The sequence below is a fragment of the Medicago sativa genome, chromosome 4, assembly GCF_051527215.1.
Source record: "Medicago sativa cultivar Bolivia chromosome 4, Bolivia_mono, whole genome shotgun sequence".
Taxonomy (NCBI): Eukaryota; Viridiplantae; Streptophyta; class Magnoliopsida; order Fabales; family Fabaceae; genus Medicago; species Medicago sativa.
Window position 1 is genome coordinate 29,497,677 of NC_140752.1, and position 6,423 is coordinate 29,504,099.

Sequence of the window (6,423 nt, forward strand, 5' to 3'; positions counted from 1 at the left end):
ATAGTCTCACATCTTCTTATTAGTAGGTAAAAATGATTACATATTTTATGGAATACATAGAAAACATTTTTAAGTAATGAATGTAGTCTTAACTATCCAATAGAGAATATTTTTTACATGGGCTTCATAATATATGAGAAAAATCACTAATTATTTTATAGATAAATATTGGTAGTCAAGACAAATTGCTAATGCAAAAAAGTATTGAAAGCCACACACTAATACACTTTTCTATGCAATCAAAAGTACTGTTTTTAAACAACGTGATTTAGAAGCATATAAGTAAATATGTGAAACCCAAGCCACACATGTAACACCCTCAAACCATATATGCAATATCTAATAATAAATCAACATAAAATCTCAAGGTTCAAGGTGCCACTTCATTTTTAAATCCATAAACAGTCATAATTAATCATAAGCATGAAATGTAAAAAAATAGTTGCAGCGGATTCATAGCATAAAACAACATAAACTCGTTGTCTCAACATCTAAAATACATGATCATAAGACATCAAAATATCCTCAAAACATAGAATTCATAAAATAAATAAAATCCCGACAAATCATAATCATAGCCTACTACTAGATTCCAAAAGCAAGCATAAAAGCAATGAAGCCTTAAGCTATCCTCGAGTAATCACGATGAACACGTGTCCTCAACCTGCATGTTTATACCACAAGTGGCATAGGCGGAAACCCGCAAAAAGGTGAGAAATACTCAACAAAAGAAAATCATGAACATAAGAATAGTTTCAAGGCAGCAAATATCATATATTCATAATTTAATTCATCAAACAATATCCTCATATAAATAGACATATCAATTCTCAAACTATGATTCCAAGATATATCAAGTATTTACATCTTCACCTTATCACCAAAAATTCAATCCACATTATTCACAATTAATTACCAACATTACAAGTACACAAATATCATCAGATATTCACATAATCAAATACATGACTCCCACAGAGATTCATATGCATGTAATGTTTCTAGACACGACTCTACATCCATGTTGTACCATTTTGGATATCTGAATTCTATTACCGAGTGATCCCTCATCTTCGTGATTACCCATCTTCGTAATTACAAGACTATGAATGCATGGACTTCAAGTATAGACTCGGCATTGCACATCTCCAAAAAGTCATCATTATATAATATTGCATCATCAACTCACCATTGCATTATTAGATCAATACATCCACACATCAACAATTAATCATCATCATAATATCACACTATCATGTTTATCACACCAATATTCATCATTCACATCGATAAAATAATATTACTTCATTTAGCCAATTTACGTCTTAGGCGATTCTCTAGTTACACCTATTTTTTTTTTTTGAAGAAACTAAACTAACCCCCTCAAATTGGCACTAGAGAGAATCGAACCTGAGACCTTGAGGAGAAGCACACTCTCAAGTCCCAAGCCAATACCACTAGGCCAACCCAAGTGGGTTTCTAGTTACACGTAATTAATCAACATTTCCTTCACATATTATTAATCGGAGATAGTCTTGTGTAGGCACAAGCAATTAGGCACACACACATAAATCAAAAAAAATTAAAAGATAAATAAAATAGTCACATCAATCAATATCACTTTAATCCTTTTCTTTTTATTTTTTTAGTTTCATAAAATAGTCTTGTTTAAACCCTAAAACCTAAACCCTAAAACCCTAAACCCTAAACCCTAACCAAGTATTTCTCCATTAATCAATTCAATTAATATTCATCACCTAATCATTATCCTATAACCAATTACAAATTAACATGGCATGGTTCATTATATCACAAAGTCCGTCTATTTCCAAAGTTCGTTTATTTCACATATTTCACTTATACCATGTTAATCATACTCACACATCCTCAATTAATCCCTATTAATCAAGTATAGAGGCTTGGGAACCAACTATGCACTTTGGATACACTTTGAAGTCAAAAATATATGGTTTTGGACACTAGAGGGTCAAGCACAATCTTGCCCTCCGGAGGCACAGTCGTGCTAGACTTTTTGAAAAGGTCAAGAATTTAACAGCCGATCCATGAACGGCCGTGCGAAGCAGGCGCACGGTCGTGCCAACCTCTAAGGATAGGATTTGAGAAATTTGCGTTTTCGCGTGTAAAACTTCGCTATCAAAACCGTTGTTGATCCCATTCGCGCCAAATTCGTCTCAAAACCTCAAACTAACATTATCTAATTACTTACACCTTAATCAACTTAGTTCAACTCCCTTCAACATCAATTAACTCAATTAATCACCTAAAAAAACTTGGGTTAATAGTGTTTTACCCCCTGTAATATATGTCATTTCCGATTTTCTACCCTGTAAAAAAAATTGTTTTCGTCCTTGTATTTTTTTTTTTCGGCTTTGGATCTTCGTGGCAAATTTCGCCCCCTGTAATTTGAGCAAATTTTAGTTTACCTCCTAGTAATTTGAGCAAATTTCGGTTTACCTACTGTCATACATCGATTTTGTACAATCAGATGGCCTATAGGGGTATTTTGAAACAAAAAAAAAATTACAAGGACCGAATCCAAAAAAAAATTACAAGGGGCAAATCCGGAAATGACCTATATTACAAGGGGGTAAAACACTATTAAACCCAATTTTTCAAGTTAACAACAATAACACCATATCATATTCACCTCAACATAACAACAACTTCACCAATTCAATCATGTACTCCAATTCATCAAAACAACAACTTTCATGATTATTACCCATTTATCACAAAAGTCACCACAATAAAATAATTTAATTCAAACACCACAGTTAGCATGATAACTTCATGAACTTCAACACAAATACAAACACAATAGCATATCAAAGAGATAGGACATGAATTGAACATTATTCATCAACAAAGTCATGAATTTCACATAATTAAGTTAAAATCTCAAAAGCACTTATTCAATATAACCAAACATGAGTTTTAGCACAGCAACAACATAATTTCACAACTTTTATTATATCCAAAATTAACATAACTAATGGAGCATGACAATTAACTTAAGTCATCATTAATTCATGAAATCACATTAAACACAACAACCAAGATTGTACCCATATGAACATTCATTCCTAGAGAAGAATAATTCTCACACCCATATCTTATAATTCCAAAAGCTAAGCTTTCCTAACTCCAATCTTCCCCACTACTTTGATTCTATTAAGCTTTTCTTCTTTTCTCCCCTTGATCTCTTCTTTCTTCTTTTCCTTTCTCTATTCTCTCTCTAGCCTCCAATTTGTAAACTTGACAAATGATTTCACAAACTAGGGTTATGACTACTGCTAGTCTTTTATACTCTCACCAGTTGCTTTCCTAGATGCATCATCTATAATGAAAGCAAGTTTCATCTTTTTCCTAGCCATTGTGAAAATAACAAAGGAAAACGAGAATTGAGAAAAAATATGTTTATTGGTTTGGTTTTTCTTACTGTGAATAATGGTTTGCTATTTTATTATATAGACAAATTTGATATACCAGGTTTGTTTCTAGATGCTACTTTGTGTGTGTGACTCATTTCCAACTGGCTTTTTAATTAGTTGTAATCGATTCAATTAATATTCATCACCTAATCATTATCCTATGACCAATTACAAATCAACATGGTATGGTTCATTACATCACAAAGTCCGTCTATTTCTAAAGTTCGTCTAATTCACATATTTCACCTAGACCATGTTAATCATACTCACACATCCTCAATTAATCCATATTGATCAAGTTTGGAGATTTAGGAACCAACTATGCACTTTGGATACACTTAAAATTCAAAAAAAATAAGGTTTTGAACAATAGAGGGTCAAGCACGGTCGTGCCCTCCAGAGGCACGGTCATGCTAGACTTTTTGAAAAAGTCAAGATTTTAAAAGCCGATCCACGCACGGCCGTGCCAAGTAGGCGCACAATCGTGCCAACCTCTCAGGATAGGATTTATGAAATTCGCGTTTTCACGCATAAAACTTCGTTTTCAAAACCGTTTTTGTTCCCATTCGTGCCAAATTTGTCCCAAAACCTCAAACTAACATTATCTAATTACTTACACCTTAATCAACTTACTTCAACTCCCTTCAACATCAATTAACTCAATTAATCACCTAAAAAAACTTATAGCTTAAAAACCAATTTTTCACTAATTCAACCCCACACCTAAACAAGTTAACAACAATAACACCATATCATATTCACCTCATCATAATAACAACTTCACCAATAACACCATATCTTATAATTCCAAAAGCTAAGCTTTCCTATCTCTAATATTCCCCTCTACTTTGATTCTCTTAAGCTTTTCTTCTTTTCTCCCCTTGAGCTCTTCTTTCTTCTTTTCCTTTCTCTATTCACTCTCTAGCTTACAATTTGTAAACTTGACAAATGATTTCACAAACTAGAGTTATGACTACTACTACTAGTCTTATATACTCTCACCAATTGGACCTAGTTCACTTACTCCTATTGAGCTTAGTCTTATTCTTACTAACAAATAAGTCTACTCGTTCTAATACACTTAATTCTCCCTTTTTACCATTTACCTCTATTCTAGTAATTCTCCAAAGTTACTTCTCACCTCATTAAAAAATCTTCACCTCTAAAATACTAAAATGTTCTTCACTCCCAAAATTACCAAAATACTCTTAATTCCTCTATTTCTACTAAAAACAAATTATCTCAACAATTCAAACACATCAAACAGTTAAATAAATAACAAAACAATTAAATAAATAATATCCTAAAAATTGGTTCGTTACAACACATGATGATTAAATCACACATATGAATCAAATAAGGAATGATTAGACACGAAATAATGACTTGAGAATGTGTTTAACATACCTAATTTTTTTTGTTAAATCATCATAAAATTCAAAATAAAAAATAAATTTAGATATATCCACCTGAAAGGGTATGCAAAACAAATACCTGAATTCATTCAAGGCAGTATATTGGGCAAAAATCTAGGATCGACCTCGCCAAATGGCACCGTCTCATCTTCATAACCATTCATCATCAAGCCCATCAAAAATTGATTTTCAATGATGTCACCATTATTCATGGTCATCCCAGCATGGCCATGACCCATCCTTGCCATTTCCTCATTCCTGGATGACAATGGTAGTGCCATTTGGAGTTGAATTTCATGTTGACCATTATTATCCTCTTCTTCCAACCTTCTACCAACCTCCTTCATTTTCTGGTCAATCAACCAACAAAGATGTTTTGAATCAACCAATGACATATTACTCTGCATAAAGTTACCTTCATAAAGACATTGAAACATGAGCATTGCCATCTCTTTCTCCTTGTTGTCATGCCTTAGTATCTTCAGTTTCTCTTTGGCCTTTAAAACCCTTTCTTTCATATATGTCTCTTGATTCAGCATTTTCTTGCTCTTATCCCTTTCAGTCATTGTTATGAATTTCGAGAGCACTATTTGGACTCCTTGTGATGACGGCCATATCTCTGGTTGAGGCTTGTATGGTCCATAGACTATGGCACAGGCTTCAACTCCACACAGAGTGCTTAGTTCATAAACCTTCTTCAGTAGACCCTTCCACCTGTTATTGTATGTTGCTTTCCTAGATGCATCATTTACAATGAAAGCAATTTTCATCTTTTTCCTAGCCATTGTTGTGAAAATAACAAAGGAAAATGAGAATTGAGAAAAATGTTTATTGGTGTGGCTTTTCTTGTTGTGAATAATGTTTTGCTATTTTTTTATATAGACAAATTTGATATACCAGGTTAGGTTCTAGATGTTACTTTGTGTGTGTGACTCATTTCCAACTGGCGTTTTAATTAGTTGTAAAATGTCACTATTTTCGCTTACCATCAAAGAAGGATAGAAATTCAACTGCATTTATGGCCTTTAATTGTATATTAGCTGGTATTGGAGTGCTACCTTATGTATAAAATTTTTATTGCTTTTTGAAAGGATGTATCACAAATAGGATTTTCCAATAGATGTAACAATAAGATGTCTATCTTACTCTCAATAGTAGTAAGGAACCTAGATATTCCAATAGGATTTGTTTACCTTTTAATTTTTAAAATCATATATTTATATTAGTATATTATGATATTATAAATAAGGATTTTTATTCTTTAAAGAAAAAGTTTTTTTTATGATATACTATATTCATATCATATTACTAAGAATTATTAAGTGCTCGATTATTTTATTGAAACTGTTTTTTCTTATATATATATATATATATATATATATATATATATATATATATATATATATATATATATATATATATATATATAGACACACACACATATGTTTGTGTATAAAATCCAACTGCCATTTTTGAGTTGTAAAATGGCACTTTGTTGGCATACCATATGTTTTGGACCAGCTAGAAGCTCAATATCGCAAGGCCCATTAAGTGAA

The 6,423-nt window shown here is 32.2% G+C and overlaps 1 pseudogene across 1 annotated transcript; it reads right to left on the reverse strand.

Annotated features, from left to right (window-relative positions):
* Positions 1-383: 383 nt before the first annotated feature.
* On the reverse strand, positions 384-5,801 carry LOC146927618 (agamous-like MADS-box protein AGL80 pseudogene; annotated as a pseudogene). Its single transcript, XR_015005756.1, has 2 exons — positions 4,947-5,801; positions 384-664 (listed from the first exon to the last, which is right to left on the reverse strand). The product of XR_015005756.1 is annotated as an agamous-like MADS-box protein AGL80 pseudogene (transcript).
* Positions 5,802-6,423: the final 622 nt, after the last annotated feature.